Source organism: Mobula hypostoma, chromosome 25, assembly GCF_963921235.1.
Source record: "Mobula hypostoma chromosome 25, sMobHyp1.1, whole genome shotgun sequence".
In the NCBI taxonomy this organism is placed as follows: Eukaryota; Metazoa; Chordata; class Chondrichthyes; order Myliobatiformes; family Myliobatidae; genus Mobula; species Mobula hypostoma.
Genome location: NC_086121.1, coordinates 43,925,924 through 43,942,996, shown reverse-complemented (window position 1 = coordinate 43,942,996; position 17,073 = coordinate 43,925,924). Strand labels below are relative to the sequence as shown.

General features: G+C 42.5%; 1 long non-coding RNA gene across 2 annotated transcripts in view; it reads left to right on the top strand.

Annotated features, from left to right (window-relative positions):
- The first annotated feature begins 1,745 nt into the window (after positions 1 to 1,745).
- Positions 1,746 to 17,073, top strand: part of LOC134337839 (uncharacterized) — a 119,425-nt gene continuing 104,097 nt past the window's right edge. For both annotated transcript variants that reach the window (XR_010016084.1, XR_010016083.1), the window contains exon 1: positions 1,746 to 1,928. This is a non-coding gene — a long non-coding RNA (uncharacterized LOC134337839). The remainder of the gene's footprint in view (positions 1,929 to 17,073) is intronic.

Below are 17,073 nucleotides of genomic sequence, written 5' to 3'. Positions count from 1 at the left end.
ATTTCCAGTCCAAATACATTATCTTGTAAGAGAACACACCTTCCGTTTTAAAAATGAAACAGTGTCACAAAAACAAACACGCAACAGAAACGGAGGCACAACATGTTCCACCTGGAAATCTACAAATTCCGAAAAGCTACTGCGTCACCTGAGTCGACCCTTATATAGTCAGGGGGGGGCACATGTCATCATGTGACCTCACATCGGCGGGAAAATCACATCAGGTGACCTCCAAAAGACCATTACAGCATTCTCACAAAAAAAACAGATCTCCTTGAGCATGTAACACTGTCCTCTACCCAAGATCAACAAGAGAATAGAATCTTCTGTTGCCAGACCTGCGCAGTATTTCTGACATTATTATTTTTAAGGATACACTCAATCAAATCAATTTAGGGGATCTAGTCAAAAAAGCTCACTAACTCTCACGCCGTTCACACCGACTGCGCGTTATAACAGCCGTCCGGCAGTGCTTGTGCAGTACCAAGCAGAAGCAGAAAAAGAATTTTTGTTGTGGTGTTGTCATGACAGCATTTTTAAATCTCTCCGTTTACCCCGTTCGCACAACGCGCAACAATCATTTTCAAATTTACACACTCTGGAGAGTGTTTTAGAAAAGCTCTGTTTTTGGAGGATGAAAATGCCGTTTCAATGTGGATGGAGGGTCAAAATGAAGAGAAAAAGCTTCGTTTTCAAAGTTATCCGGCGTAGTGAGAAGGTAGCCTTGGAGTCCACAGTGATTAACACTCATTTTGGGTGTGCTGGTGGGAAGATCAAGGTATTTGAAAACTACAGGTTGACTCAAAATGAGGATCATGAGGACATTGCAACTATAGAAATAGTTATTGTTATTGTTCTCTCTCTCTCTCCCTCCCTCCCTCCCTCCCTCTCCCCCTCTACCCCTCTCTCTCTCCCTCCCTTTCTCTTTCCCTCCCTCCCTCCCTCTCTCTCTCCCTCTCCCCATCTCCCTCTCTCTCCCTCTCCCCATCTCCCTCTCTCTCCCTCCCCATCCCCTCTTCCCCTCTCTCCCCTCCCTCTTCTCCCCCTCTCCCTCCCCCTCTCTCTCCCCATCTCTCTCTCCCTGCTCTCTGCCCCTCTCCCTCTCTCTCTCTCTCTCTCCACCTCTCTATCTCCCTCTCTCCCTCTTCCAAAGCCCAGTTACTCTTCAAAATTCATCTTAAATCTTTTACGAAGACTATTTCATTCCACTATAGTTGTAATTTTAAGTTGATTAACATAATTTTAGAATGTACTGCATGAGGTTTTAAAGAGCATTGATATTGAAATAATAAATTTTCATTATTTAGAATGGGAGATAAATACTCACGGCAAAATCCAGTAACATAATCTAAAAACAAAGATTTCAGTTAATTACCATTTGAAAAATATTCAGAATTAATAAAATGATTATAAATGTTAAAATAAAAATGGTAATACTTACTGGTGGTACAGTGTATGATAACAGTTAGAAATACCTGGAATTCAACAAACACTTGTGTGAAACAATATCTCAATTTTGCCTTGTAAATAAGTACAGAAAATATTGGCTCAGTCACTCAAATGAAACTTGCATCTTGTTATTTTTCAACAATATGTAACCGGGTGACCATCAGATCTTATTCAGTATCGTTAAAAGTGTACTTAGACATCCATCCGGGTAAGGCTAGAATAGTTGTTTGTGCCTTTAAGGGAGATGGTGATGTCATTACGCACGTGCGGGATAGTGGGGAGACCATTTTGCTTTCTGCTGAGGATGCTGGTGGGGCGTTGGAGTCTGGTCTCTGCCAGAGTGTGAATTCATTTATTCTTGCTGGCGAAATGAGAATATCAGTAGTTTGGCATGTTTTACATGTGGATGCTTTAGATTTTCTTGAGTAAATGACTCAACGCTGGATCGCGTGGCTTGGGCAAAGTTCCTCACCATCCAAGTAGGTCAGGTTTACTGTAATTTAACTACCAGACAATACCTTGTAAAAGTTGTGCCAAAGTGTACCTTTTGTCTAACTTTATTGTATCGGGACTGATTGTGCATGTAACCGCATAGCATGAATGTTTAGTCTCCATTCGGAAGTTCAGCACGTGTATACGTCTTACATGAGATGTATTCGCTTACATTTTTCACTGTTAGGTATAAGATGTAGGGTGGGTGGGTTTCTAATGTTTGTATTGTGTTCCTTCTGGATTGCCACTACCGTATTTGTACCGTATTAGTTCTGGTATTTTTTATACTGCATACGCAATTCTGTTCATACCCAAGGGTGTGGATCGGAAGTTAAACTGAGATTGTAACGGCAAGAACTGGTTGTAAAATCATTCGTTTCGTTTCGCGACCCTCTTCTGGCACTTAAACATCAAAAACCAATAAAGGAATTAAAACCCGAAAAGTCTTTGTTGTCCTGAGCGTGTACTTTTCCCCAGGCTACAAATAATTTGAAGCAAAAAGAAAATAGAGCACGATGCCACAGTACAGACCCTTCATGATGATGTTTCAACGTTATAACTTACTCTAAAATCAATCTAAACCTGTCCTCCACTTTTCTATCATTCACATGCCTAAGCGTTTATTTAATGTTCCTAATGTATCTGCCTCTGCCACCAGACTTGGCACTGCTCTCTGTGTATGAAAACGTATCTCTTCTTATTTGTTCAGGGAATAGATCAATTAAGTTATATTCTGTAAATTTCAATGATATACTGACAGATAAATACACATGGCTAAGAACAAGGTAAAATTCATTTCTTTTAATGTCAATGGGCTGGTGAATCCAATTAAATGTAGTAAAATTCTATCAAAAATGAAAAAAGACCAAGCCCATGTAGTATATTTACAGGAAACTCTCTTAAGTGATAATGAGCATGGAAAATTGAAGAGAATGGGCTTCACTAATTAGTTTTTCTCCTCATATAAATCAGGACATAGAAGAAGAGTTGTTATTCTTACCTCAAACAAGCTAAATTTTGAAAAAGTATTCGAAATGGAAGATAAGGAGGGCAGATATATTCTGGTAAGGGGGAATATAGACGGAAATCCAGTTACTGCAGCTTCCCCTGTCATCTGTTGTGGAGGAATTCAAGGTGGCAAAATGCAGAGCCTTATTAAGCTTGAGAGATTCTAATGAAGTCTTGATAAAGCAAGCAGGCGTTACAACCAGATCTGGGCGCAATTGGGCAGCCAACGCAGCTGTAGAGGAGGCAGTGTGTTCTCTGAAGCTGCGAGATATCATCGGCAACCCCTGCGTTGGGCGCAAGGCCTCGGCTCAGTTCACTTCCAGAAGTGGGGAAACGCAAGCATAAGGAACAGGCGAGACATGATACAGGCAGAAGTACGGATCTGTGAGGAAGAGAAGGATTTCAAAGGCAGTGGAACAAGGGTCCCAGGGTGCCTGGACAAAATGGGATCTGCCTAACCGCAAGATCTCATGGGCAGAGTTATGGAGATTGGAGCCCTTCCATATTTCCTTCCTCTTGCGATCCATGTATGACACCCTTCCTTCACCATTACATCTGTACACATGAGGAATGAGAGAGGACCCGAACTGTAAGCTCTGTGGTCAAAAGGGGTCACTGGCTCATATACTGTAGAGGTGTAAAACAGCTCCAACTCAAGGACGGTATAGGTGGCGCCATGATAAGGTGCTTCTGGCTCTTGCTGACACACTAGAGCGGGAGAGATGCAAGAAGAGGACGGCTGGCACAGACTTGAGGAAGGACATTACCTTCATCAAAGAGGGAGCTAGGCCTTTCATAACCAAACAACCAAAGCCCAGTCTGTTGCTAATGGCCAGGTCCTGGGAGATGAGGGCTGATGTGGGAAGGACGTTGCAGTTCCCGGATGTGGTGCACACAACCCTACACCCAGACATTGTACTGTGGTCAACCGAATACAAGAAAATAATTCTGGTTGAGCTGACTGTCCTGTGGGAGGAAGGATGGGAAGAGGCCCACAAGAGAAAGGCCTTGAAATACCAGCCCTTACTGCAGGAGTGTAAAGACAAGGGATGGCAGGCATGGTTGTTCCCCGTGGAGATCGGCTGCAGAGGTTTCCCAGCCAAATCAGCGCGGCGGTTGTTGTCAGATCTGGGCCTGGACGAAAGGAGCAAAAAACAAATAGCTCGTAGGATGGGAGAAGAGGCAGAATGAGCCTCTTGTTGGATTTGGAGTAGGTGAGAGGAGGGGAGCTGGAAGCCAGGAACAGATGGGCAGTGATTTGGCCACCACTGTCGGCCCACCAAGTGGAGAGGGTCGTGGTTAAGGATCAAAACACTCGGTGAAAGTTGGGAACCACCTGATGACATCTGCTCCTGGCTGAAGGCTATGGTTACCTTATAAGGTAACTGGAGAATGCACCCTAACAGGTGTATGTAACAAGAAATTGAATATATATGCACCCCCAGGAAATGATATTAGTTTCTTCCAGAAAATTACTAATATTATGGTAATGGAAACAAAAGGTCTCTTGATATGTGGGGGAGACTTAAATTTACAATTACAACCAAAGTTAGACTCTTCCAATAGAAAAACTTATGAAACAAAGTCCTTACATAAGAAAGTTAACACTCATATATATATATATATATCTGTTGATTTTGACCTACAACCAAAGAATACTATTCGGAAACTACATTCAAGTCTACTCAATGATCCTTATTTTAAGGAACAAATTAGAAAAGAAATTGGTCTTTACTTAGAATTCAATGATAATGGAGAGGCTTCACCTCCCATTCTATGAGATACTCTGAAGATTGTCTTAAGAGGGAAAATTATAGCGATATCTCTATGTAAGGAAAAAATAAGGAATAAAACATTAGGGGAATTACAAAATAAGCTGAAGGAACTAGAAAAAAAACACAAATTGAGTTTGGCACAGGATACACCAGAGGAAATTTAAAAAAGTAGGAATGAAATTAATAATTTGGCTACACAAGAAACTAGAAAAAAATTAATGTTTCTGAAACAGAGACACTATGAAAGTGGATCTAATCCATGAAAATACTGGTGTGGAAACTGGAAAAAAATGATAGCAGAAAATACAATTCATAGAATTAGGGATCCAAGAACAAAAGTGATAAAAAATAAGCCAAGTGAAATTCAAGAAGCTTTTGAAATGTTTTACAAAACTCTATATTCCAAAGTTTCAGGGGGAAACTAAACCCAAATTGACACCTTCCTGAATTCTTTAGAGTTACCCACTTCAAGCAAAGAACAAAATAGAATGATGACTTCTGACATAACTGAAGCTGAACTAAAAACTGCAATTAGTTGGCTTAAATTAAACAAGTCACCAGGATCAGATGGATATGCAGCAGAGTGGTATAAGGAACTTAGAAGTGGGTTAGTTCCTGTTTTACTCCCCACACTGAACTGGGCTCTAAGAAAGGCGCAAAAGCCACCAAGCTGGAAGGAGGCGATAATCTCAGCTATACCGAAAGAAGGCAAGGATAAAATGGAATGTGGGTCATTTAGACCAATATCTGTTCTTACTGTGGATTATAGAATATTTACCTCCATCATGGTCAAACATTTAGATAATGATCAGACAGGTTTTACACAACAATGCCAAACACAAGACAAAATATGAAACAAGAGGAATTCTGCAGTTGCTGGAAATTCAAGCAACACACATCAAAGTTGCTGGTGAACACAGCAGGCCAGGCAGCATCTCTATCAAGAGGTACAGTTGACATTTCAGGCCGGGACCCTTCGTCAGGACTAACTGAAGGAAGAGTTAGTAAGAGATTTGAAAGTGGGAGTGGGAGAGGGAGATCCAAATTGATAGGAGAAGACAGGAGGGGGAGGGATGGAGCCGAGAGCTGGACAGGTGATTGGCAAAAGGGATATAAGACGATCATGGGACAGGAGACCCAAGGAGAAAGAAAAGCCGGGGGGGGGAGAACAGAAGAACAGAGGATGGGCAAGGGGTATAGTCAGAGGGACAGAGGGAGAAAAAGGAGAGTGAGAGAAAGAATGTGTGTATAAAAATAAATAACGGATGGGGTATGAGGGGGAGGTGGGGCATTAGTGGAAGTTAGAGAAGTCAATGTTCATGCCATCAGGTTGAAGGCTACCCAGACGGAATATAAGGTGTTGAAGGACACTTCGCATTATAGATCATATAAAAAATTGAAACTGAAGCAATAGTGATAAGCGTGGACGCTGGAAAGGCATTTGATTCGGTTAATTGGAATTTTCTTAACGGAGTTTTACATAGATTTGGTCTACATGACACAACTATTAAAACTATACAGACACTATACGACAATCCTACTGCTAGGATTTAAATCAATGGATATTTATCTAATAGTTTTATCCTAGAAAGCGGCACGAGACGGGGTAGTGCATGGTCACCGCTACTCTTCGCATTATATCTGGAACCATTAGCTCAATCAGTCAGTCAGTCAGTGGGTGCCGTCCCGAATCCAGGGTTGGCGGCTATGCACCTCCACCTTCTTCGATTCTGCGCTCTTTCTCTGGCCTCAGCATAACTCCACCCAGTCCATTGCCTCACATTATCATACCAAGTGGTTCGCTGCCTTCCTCTTTCCCTCTTTCCTTCTATCGTCCCTTCCAATAACAATTCCTGCAGTCCACCACCTCTTAACAAGTGCCCGGCATATTCCAGCTTCCTTTTCTGCACATTCTTCAGCAACTCCTTTTCTCCCCTCGCTCTCTTCAACACTTCCATATTACTGACCTTCATCACCCATCTAATTTTCTGCATTCTCCTTAAACACCACATTTCAAATGCCTCCAGTCGTCGTTGCGCTTCCTTGCATAAGGTCCACGATTCGACTCCATACAACATACTGCTCCAGATGTGGCATTTCCAAATCCTACAACACAGCCTAAAGTCCAACCTCTTGCCACGCAACACATCATTCAGGCTCCAGAACATTGATCTTGCAATCTCAATTCTTTGTCTAATTTCTATATCACATTTCCCATCCTCTGTGACCACCTGTCCCAAGTACACAAACTTTTTGACTTGCTCTATGCCTATGCTGTTAATTTTGATACTGATTTTGGGGACTTCTTTCTTCCGTGATACTACCATCATCTTTGCCTTTGCAGCATTTATTTTCATTCCAAATCATTCACCTTCAGCGTTTATCAGCCTATGTATAAAAAAAATTAAGGAAGATATAACAAGATGGAACCTAATACCTTTTCTTGGTCTCAGTTCAAGGACTGAATCTATTAAAATGAATATACTGCCCAAACTACTATATCTCTTTCAGACCCTACCAATAGAGATTAACCAAAATCAATTCAATGAATGGAACAAGATGCTATCAAGATATATATGGCAAGGCAAAAGGCCTAGGGTTCGTCTCAAAACTTTGCAATTAGCCAAGGAAAAGGGAGGATGGGGCCTACCTTCTCTTAGAGATTATTATTTTACAGCACAGTTGAGAGCTGTGATATGCTGGTGCAACCTATCATATGACACTGAATGGAAAAACATTGAGGAGAGAATACTTTCCACCCCCACACAGGCAATTTTGGCTGATAACAACCTACAAAGTTACATAAGTACTAATGATAACCCGTGGGTGAAATGGACTCTTAAAATATGGAAAACTGTTATAAATGAATATAAACTAGAGAGAGACATTGCAATTCTTAAATGGTGTGCATATGACCCGGATTTTACGCCGAATAAACTGGGTGCTAGATTTAAGGACTGGACAGCTAAAGGAATAACAGCTATTTGCAATATAATGAAAGAAGGAACACTGTTCAGTTTTGAAATGCTCAAAGAGAAACACTTATTAGAAAAACAAGACTTTTACCGGTATTTACAGATGCGACAGTATGTTAATAGGATGGTTAAAAACGTAACCAAGGCAAGTACATGTCTGATAGAGCTATTTAGAAAAGCATATAATTCAGACAATGGTAGTAGAATCATTTCAAGCATGTATAGGGGTTTGTCAAATCTTAAAACACATTCGACTTCATACATTAAAACAAAATGGGAGAAGGAAGGAGGGATAATAATATCTGAGGAAGACCGGACAATAATGTGGAGGTATCAATGGAAGTGTACCAGTTCACAGAAATGGAGAGAGTTCAGGTGGAAAAACTTGATAAGATATTTTATTACACTCTCTCAGAAATCCCATTATGGTAGTAACCTCCCTGTTTGCTGGAGAAATTGTGGAAATCAAAATGCAAACCATTATCATATTTTCTGGGAATGCCCCGTTATCAAAGACTATTGGAGTGGGATACATAATGTCCTATAAGACATATTTAAATGTGAAATACCCTTAGAGAATAAGACCATATATTTTGGGTATATACCTCAAGAATGGGCAAAAGTTTAGGGGTAACATGAGGGGGAATTTCTTTACTCAGAGAGTGGTAGCTGTGTGGAACGAGCTTCCAGCAGAAGTGGTTGAGGCAAGTTCGATGTTGTCATTTAAAGTTAAATTGGATAGCTATATGGACAGGAAAGGAATAACGGGTTCGGGGCTGAGTGCAGGTCGGTGGGACTAGGTGAGAGTAAGAGTTCGGCATGGACTAGAAGGGCTGAGATGGCCTGTTTCCGTGCTGTAATTGTTATATGGTTATAATGGTTGAAAAGAGATAAATATTTAAAGAATATCCTGTTGGTGGCTGGTAAAAAGACCCTTACCAGGAAATGGTTATCACAGGAGAGCCCTACTTTAAATGTATGAATGGAAATTACAATAGACATTTACAAAATGGAGAAGATAACAGCATCTGTTAATCATAAATTGGAAGAATTTGATCCATACTGGGAAAAATGGCTTAACTACTGTCATATGTGACGCCCAGCAGAGGTACCGGACTGATGATGCTAATGAGAGAGATAAGAAAGACAATGGAGAAACATTCAAAATGCTAATAAGAGAGAAGAGAAGGATTAACGGGAAAGGAACACAATTCAGCTATTGACAGACCGGTTGCTTTGAACCCGAACTGTTTGAAGTTTGATGGACAAATGATACCCCAGCAGGGGGATAAAAGGAGCAGGTTTGCTAAGGCACGCGACGCCACGAGACCCTGGAAAGAGTAGTGTGCCCCCACAAGTGGTGGGAATTTGGAGGTCCGGTTTGCGGGAACCGATCAGAGGCTCACAGGGTGTAAAGGTACGATCGGTGGGAACCTGGCGTGTGTGTCCACCCTTGCCTGGCTGCCGGGTTCACCGCGGAAGAACGATCGTATCCGGAATGGAGGGGTCACAGTTGGTGACCACAGCGGGATAGAAGACATCAAAGGGTCTGCCCGAAACCAACTGCGAAGACATCCAAAAGGTCTGCCCGAAACCAACTGCGAAGACATCCAAAAGGTCTGCCCGAAACCAAATTGCTTCTCTCTCTCTCTCTCTCTCTCTCTCTCCAACGGTACGACAACAGCGATTACTGCGAACTGCACTAAACTGAACTGAACTCTTCTTCACTTAAGACTGATCATTTTACCCCTATACTGCGGTAGAGCTTGGTTGATTCCTATTACTCTAGTTCTGTGTATATGTGTGCATTATCATTGCTAACCTGTTACATGTATATCCTTACGATTAGTGTACTGTATTACTTAATTCTTTAATAAAACTTTATTAGTTCCTAGTAATCCAGACTCCATCGAGCGTTCCATTTCTGCTGGTTTGGCAACCCAGTTACGGGGTACGTAACACTACATAACACCTCATAGGCCTGATTTTATTCTCACAAGTCAATGAATATGTTGTAAAAAAAAACACTCCCTACTTTGTACATAGTTTTCTTCTTTCGATTGTTCTTTCTTTCCTCTCCTTTCTATAAGTGTATACCTCAGATAAATATTATGCGGAGATTTGTGACAAATATGATTATATGATATATATGTGCAGTATCTGAAATACATTTTATGGAAATGTTTGTTTGATGATGAACTTCAATAAAAAATAAATTACCAAAAAAAAGAAAATGTATCTCTGACATCTCCCCTGTGCAGTAAAATTATACCCCTCATATTAGCCTTTTCCATCCTGCTTCGGGTTTGATTTGAAGGAGGAGTCTGAGAGTCTGAGTGGGAGTGCCGAGAAAGATATTTTTGAAATTTTCGTTATTTTTTTTTCTCCAACGGCGTTCTGAGAGGCGGGACTGCGCAGGCATGTGACGTCGGGCTGTGCAGCACGGCAGATTTAAAAGAAACAGAGCCTCATACAGCGGGCAGCGTAGTTTGCGGGCGGCGGAGTGAGCCGGGAGCAGAGTGAAGACCTAAGGGCTTCGGCTCACCGGGCTTAGGCGGAAACGAGCGAGGCGAGGAAGGTTTGGCATTCATTTTCTGTTGTTATTTGAGGAGAGGGGCAGCACGAGTGTGAGGGCAGTTTGCTGTTCTCGGTGTCGGATATGGGAGGCCCTGGAGTCTCCAAGCCTCCCGGACGTCTACATCTGCACCAAGTGCATCGAGATACAGCTCCTAAGGGACCGCGTTACGGAACTGGAGCTGCAGCTCGATGACCTTCGTCTGGTCAGGGAGAGTGAGGAGGTGATAGAGAGGAGTGGAAGGCAGGTGGTCACGCCGGGGCCACGGGAGGCAGACAAGTGGGTCACAGTTAGGAGGGGGAAGGGGAAGAGTCAGGTAATAGGGAGTACCCCGGTGGCTGTGCCCCTTAACAATAGGTACTCCTGTTTGAGTACTGTTGGGGGGGACAGCTTACCCGGGGGAAGCGACAGTGGCCGTGCCTCCGGCACAGAGTCTGGCCCTGTAGCTCAGAAGGGTAGGGCAAGGAAGAGGAGGGCAGTTGTGATAGGGGACTCGATAGTAAGGGGGTCAGATAGGCGATTCTGTGGACGCAGTCCAGAGACCCGGATGGTAGTTTGCCTCCCTGGTGCCAGGGTCCGGGATATTTCTGATCATGTCCAAGATATCCTGAAGTGGGAGGGTGAGAAGCCAGAGGTCGTGGTACATATAGGTACCAATGACATAGGTAGGAAAAGGGATGAGGTCCTGAAAGGAGAATATAGGGAGCTAGGAAGGGAGTTGAGAAAAAGGACCACAAAGGTAGTAATCTCGGGATTACTGCCTGTGCCACGCGACAGTGAGAGTAGGAATGCGATGAGGTGGAGGATAAATGCGTGGCTGAGGGATTGGAGCAGGGGGCAGGGATTCAAGTTTTTGGATCATTGGGACCTCTTTTGGCACAGGCGTGACCTGTACAAAAAGGACGGGTTACACTTGAATCCTAGGGGGACCAATATCCTGGCAGGGAGATTAGCGAGGGCTACTGAGGTGACTTTAAACTAGAATGGTTGGGGGGTGGGAATCAAATTAAAGAGGCTAGGCGTGAGGAGGTTAGTTCACAACAGGGGGATGGGAACCAGTGCAGAGAGACAGAGGGGTGTAAAGTGAGGGTAGAAGCAAAAAGTAGTAAGGAGAAAAGTAAAAGTGGCAGGCCGACAAATCCAGGGCAAGCATTAAAAAGGGCCACTTTTCAACATAATTGTATAAGGGCTAAGAGAGTTGTAAAAGAGCGCCTGAAGGCTTTGTGTGTCAATGCAAGGAGCATTTGTAATAAAGTGGATGAATTGAAAGTGCAGGTTGTTATTAATGGTTATGATATAGTTGGGATCACAGAGACATGGCTCCAGGGTGACCAAGGATGGGAGCTCAACGTTCAGGGATATTCAATATTCAGGAGGGATAGATATGAAGGAAGGGGAGGTGGGGTGACGTTGCTGGTTAAAGAAGAGATTAACGCAATAGAAAGGAAGGACATAAGCCGGGAAGATGTGGAATCGATATGGGTAGAGCTGCGTAACACTAAGGGGCAGAAGACGCTGGTGGGAGTTGTGTACAGGCCACCTAACAGTAGTAGTGAGGTCAGAGATGGTATTAAACAGGAAATTAGAAATGTGTGCAATAAAGCAACAGCAGTTATAATGGGTGACTTCAATCTACATGTAGATTGGATGAACCAAATTGGTAAAGGTGCTGAGGAAGAGGATTTCTTGGAATGTATGCGGGATGGTTTTTTGAACCAACATGTCAAGGAACCAACTAGAGAGCAGGCTATTCTGGACTGGGTTTTGAGCAATGAGGAAGGGTTAATTAGCGATCTTGTCGTGAGAGGCCCCTTGGGTAAGAGTGACCATAATATGGTGGAATTCTTCATTAAGATGGAGAGTGACATAGTTAATTCAGAAACAAAGGTTCTGAACTTAAAGAGGGGTAACTTTGAAGGTATGAGACGTGAATTAGCTAAGATAGACTGGCAAATGACACTTAAAGGATTGACAGTGGATATGCAATGGCAAGCATTTAAAGGTTGCATGGATGAACTACAACAATTGTTCATCCCAGTTTGGCAAAAGAATAAATCAAGGAAGGTAGTGCACCCGTGGCTGACAAGAGAAATTAGGGATAGTATCAATTCCAAAGGAGAAGCATACAAATTAGCCAGAGAAAGTGGCTCACCTGAGGACTGGGAGAAATTCAGAGTTCAGCAGAGGAGGACAAAGGGCTTAATTAGGAAGGGGAAAAAAGATTATGAGAGAAAACTGGCAGGGAACATAAAAACTGACTGTAAAAGCTTTTATAGATATGTAAAAAGGAAAAGACTGGTAAAGACAAATGTAGGTCCCCTACAGACAGAAACAGGTGAATTGATTATGGGGAGCAAGGACATGGCAGACCAATTGAATAATTACTTTGGTTCTGTCTTCACTAAGGAGGACATAAATAATCTTCCAGAAATAGTAGGGGACAGAGGGTCCAGTGAGATGGAGGAACTGAGCGAAATACTTGTTAGTAGGGAAGTGGTGTTAGGTAAATTGAAGGGATTGAAGGCAGATAAATTCCCAGGGCCAGATGGTCTGCATCCTAGAGTGCTTAAGGAAGTAGCCCAAGAAATAGTGGATGCATTAGTGATAATTTTTCAAAACTTGTTAGATTCTGGACTAGTTCCTGAGGATTGGAGGGTGGCTAATGTAACCCCACTTTTTAAAAAAGGAGGGAGAGAGAAACAGGGGAATTATAGACCAGTTAGCCTAATATCGGTGGTGGGGAAACTGCTGGAGTCAGTTATCAAAGATGTGATAACGGCACATTTGGAAAGCGGTGAAATCATCGGACAAAGTCAGCATGGATTTGTGAAAGGAAAATCATGTCTGACGAATCTCATAGAATTTTTTGAGGATGTAACCAGTAGAGTGGATAGGGGAGAACCAGTGGATGTGGTATATTTGGATTTTCAAAAGGCTTTTGACAAGGTCCCACACAGGAGATTAGTGTGCAAACTTAAAGCAGACGGTATTGGGGGTAAGGTATTTGTGTGGGTGGAGAATTGGTTAGCAGACAGGAAGCAAAGAGTGGGAATAAACGGGACGTTTTCAGAATGGCAGGCGGTGACTAGTGGGGTACCGCAAGGCTCAGTGCTGGGACCCCAGTTGTTTACAATATATATTAATGACTTGGATGAGGGAATTAAATGCAGCATCTCCAAGTTTGCGGATGACACGAAGCTGGGCGGCTGTGTTAGCTGTGAGGAGGATGCTAAGAGGATGCAGAGTGACTTGGATAGGTTGGGTGAGTGGGCAAATTCATGGCAGATGCAATTTAATGTGGATAAATGTGAAGTTATCCACTTTGGTGGCAAAAATAGGAAAACAGATTATTATCTGTATGTGGCCGATTAGGAAAAGGGGAGGTGCAACAAGACCTGGGTGTCATTATACACCAGTCATTGAAAGTGGGCATGCAGGTACAGCAGGCGGTGAAAAAGGCAAATGGTATGCTGGCATTTATCGCAAGAGGATTCGAGTACAGGAGCAGGGAGGTACTACTGCAGTTGTACAAGGCCTTGGTGAGACCACACCTGGAGTATTGTGTGCAGTTTTGGTCCCCTAATCTGAGGAAGGACATCCTTGCCATAGAGGGAGTACAAAGAAGGTTCACCAGATTGATTCCTGGGATGGCAGGACTTTCATATGAAGAAAGACTGGATGAACTGGGCTTGTACTCGTTGGAATTTAGAAGATTGAGGGGGGATCTGATTGAAACGTATAAAATCCTAAAGGGATTGGACAGGCTAGATGCAGGAAGATTGTTCCCGATGTTGGGGAAGTCCAGAACAAGGGGTCACAGTTTGAGGATAAAGGGGAAGCCTTTTAGGACCGAGATTAGGAAAAACTTCTTCACACAGAGAGTGGTGAATCTGTGGAATTCTCTGCCACAGGAAACAGTTGAGGCCAGTTCATTGGCTATATTTAAGAGGGAGTTAGATATGGCCCTTGCGGCTACGGGGATCAGGGGGTATGGAGGGAACGCTGGGGCGGGGTTCTGAGTTGGATGATCAGCCATGATCATAATAAATGGCGGTGCAGGCTCCAAGGGCTGAATGGCCTACTCCTGCACCTATTTTCTATGTTTCTATGTATCTATGTTTCTAAATGGGTAAACATCTTGTACACCTTTATCAAGTCATCTCACATTCTCCTTTTCTCCAAAGAGAACAGCCCTAGTTCACTTAGCCTATCCTCATAAGACATTTTCTAGAATCAATGCAGCATATTGAAGAATCTCCTCTGTACTCTCTCTAAAGCTACCACATTCTTTCCTTAAAGAGGTGACCAGAACTGAATGTAATATTCCAAGTGTAGTCTAACTAGGGTTTTAAGGGCTGCAAGAATACACCGTGGCTCTTGAACTCAATCTTCCAACTGATGAAGGCCAACACAACATATGCCTTCTTAACAATTCTATCAAAACTGCTAAAATCCCCACTTTTAACCTTGTATTATGCCTTCAAATTCAACTTTCCAAAGTGAATCACTTCATACTTCTCTGGGTTGAACTCCATCTGTCACTTCTCAGTTTAGCTCTGCATCTCTGCACAATCCTCGCAGATTTGATTTGGTGCAAACAACTCATTTCCCTGTATATTTTGATTTGAATGTGACAAATTAGGCTAATTGTTAATATCTATCTTTATCTATATTAATACCAGCATTTGGTCCATAGCCTGTTAGGCCTTGAAGATCCAAATGCTTATTCAAATAATTTTTAAATGTTGTGAGGGTTTCTGCTTTCACCACTTTCTTGGGGAGTATGTTTCAGATTCCAACCATTCTCTGGTACAAGAAAGTCCTTCTTACATCCTGTCCCACGGTCTGTGCACTCTCTGCTTTGGGGAATCATTTCTTTGTATCTGCTTTTTCTTCGTCTTATACTTGTCCTAATCAATTTCCCTTCATAACTGAACCATTCCATCCCAATAAACATCCTGATGAACCTCCTCTGCGCATGTGTACGTTTCTGTTTCATACTCTCCCACAGAGTAATGCACACAATTCACCAGCTGTGGCCAAATCAATGTTTTATGAAGTTGTACAATAATTTCCCTGCTGTTAAAGTCTGCGTCCTGGCTAATGAAAGTACATATCCCCTATGTACTTTTCACTACCTTATCTACCTAAACATATTTCACAGCCTCCAAGTGGATGAAATAGTTTGCAACCCCAAAGGAAGTCAAGAAACAGTGACATCTAAGACATGATTAATTGTTTTGCTGAAGTTGTGAGGAATCTGAGGGGCCCTCTCTGTAGAACATGTTCCTAAACACCAGCCAACCTTCTGAACAGCAGTGTTCAAGGGACCCGGATCCCAATGTGGAAACGTAGATCTCTGTTGTAATTGACCAATGAATTCATACCACATTGCTCTACCAGGAAAATTGGGTCAGGCAAAAGCCATTCAACCCTTTGAGCCTGCCACAAAGTACAAATTTCATCATTACCCACCACAACAATAATAAACATGATGTATTTAGGACCCACAAGGAGGGTTCATTACCCCTGGAAGCCTGATGAGCTCACACTATAATCACTCTTTCTAAAACTTACAGATAGTTAATGAGTAAACAGTGGGCAGAAAATGAACATTTCACATTACTCTATGCTGTTGATCAACTTACCAAAAGTACTTTAACCATTTTCTTCAAGCTGTGGAAAAGAAAATTCTCAGTTATGAACTATTAAATGTAAGCATCCTGTAAAATGCATGACATAACATGACTGCATAAAATTTACAACCTGTAGTAATACAGTTTGCAATATACAATATTTTCTAGTTTAAGTTTATTGTCATTGGCATATGAACACATGATATAAATGATTTGTTTTGCAGCAGTAACAATTACATGGAACGGTGCAAAAAATGAAAAAAAAAATCCAGAGAGTGACAGTTTGGTGGGTAAAAATACTGTTAATTACAGGTCAGTAAAAAATGGTCAGAATGGTTCAAGCTGACAAGGGGCGAAAGTCACTCAGATAAACATGCATTACTACACTGGTGTGGAGAAAATCATATCTGAATGCACAACACGTTGAACCCTGAAGTGGATGGGTAGAGGCATAGACTCAGAGGCCACCTTGTTATGTACAGGAGGTACCTCATTAAGTGGCTACCAAGTGTGTAAGTTGGAAAAACAGCACCAAGACAACACTGGAGGACAGCAACTTCAAGTGCAGTGGCTGCAGCCGAGACTGTCACTCCCGTGTGGCCCTCTACAGCCACAACAGATGCTGCTGTACCAACAGAGACTGAAGCAAGACTTTCCAGGCACAGATCCATGGTCTTGTGAGACTAACGGATGCCACCAACCACCAACCAAGTGTGTAAGTAAATAATGTGCTCTGGACACAGGCCCCATTGGTAATTTGCCATCGGCCCTGGATGCAGTCTCAGGATTTTGAACGTATCAGTAAAATTTCTACAGTTTCTCAGCAGAGTCAAACTCTTTCTCAGTTCCTCATAATAACTAACCAATTGAAAACTGGGTATCATTGTAACTATTCCCCTCTGAACAACTTCCTGGGTCTATCTGAACTGCCATATGCATGTAGATACTTGACCCTGCTATTCTAGACCAGACCCCACCAAATCTTTCTTCTCCAGGGTTCTGAGGACATTTAATGAATGCTCTACGCAAGGATTCAAGTTTCCTGGCATTTCAGCCCAGAAGTTAGACTGTCCACTTCTCTGTTAAAAAACTACTGTTAATATGGGAACCAATGTGATGTTCATGCATGCTTGGCCCATTTTCAGATGCTATATAGGTTAGTG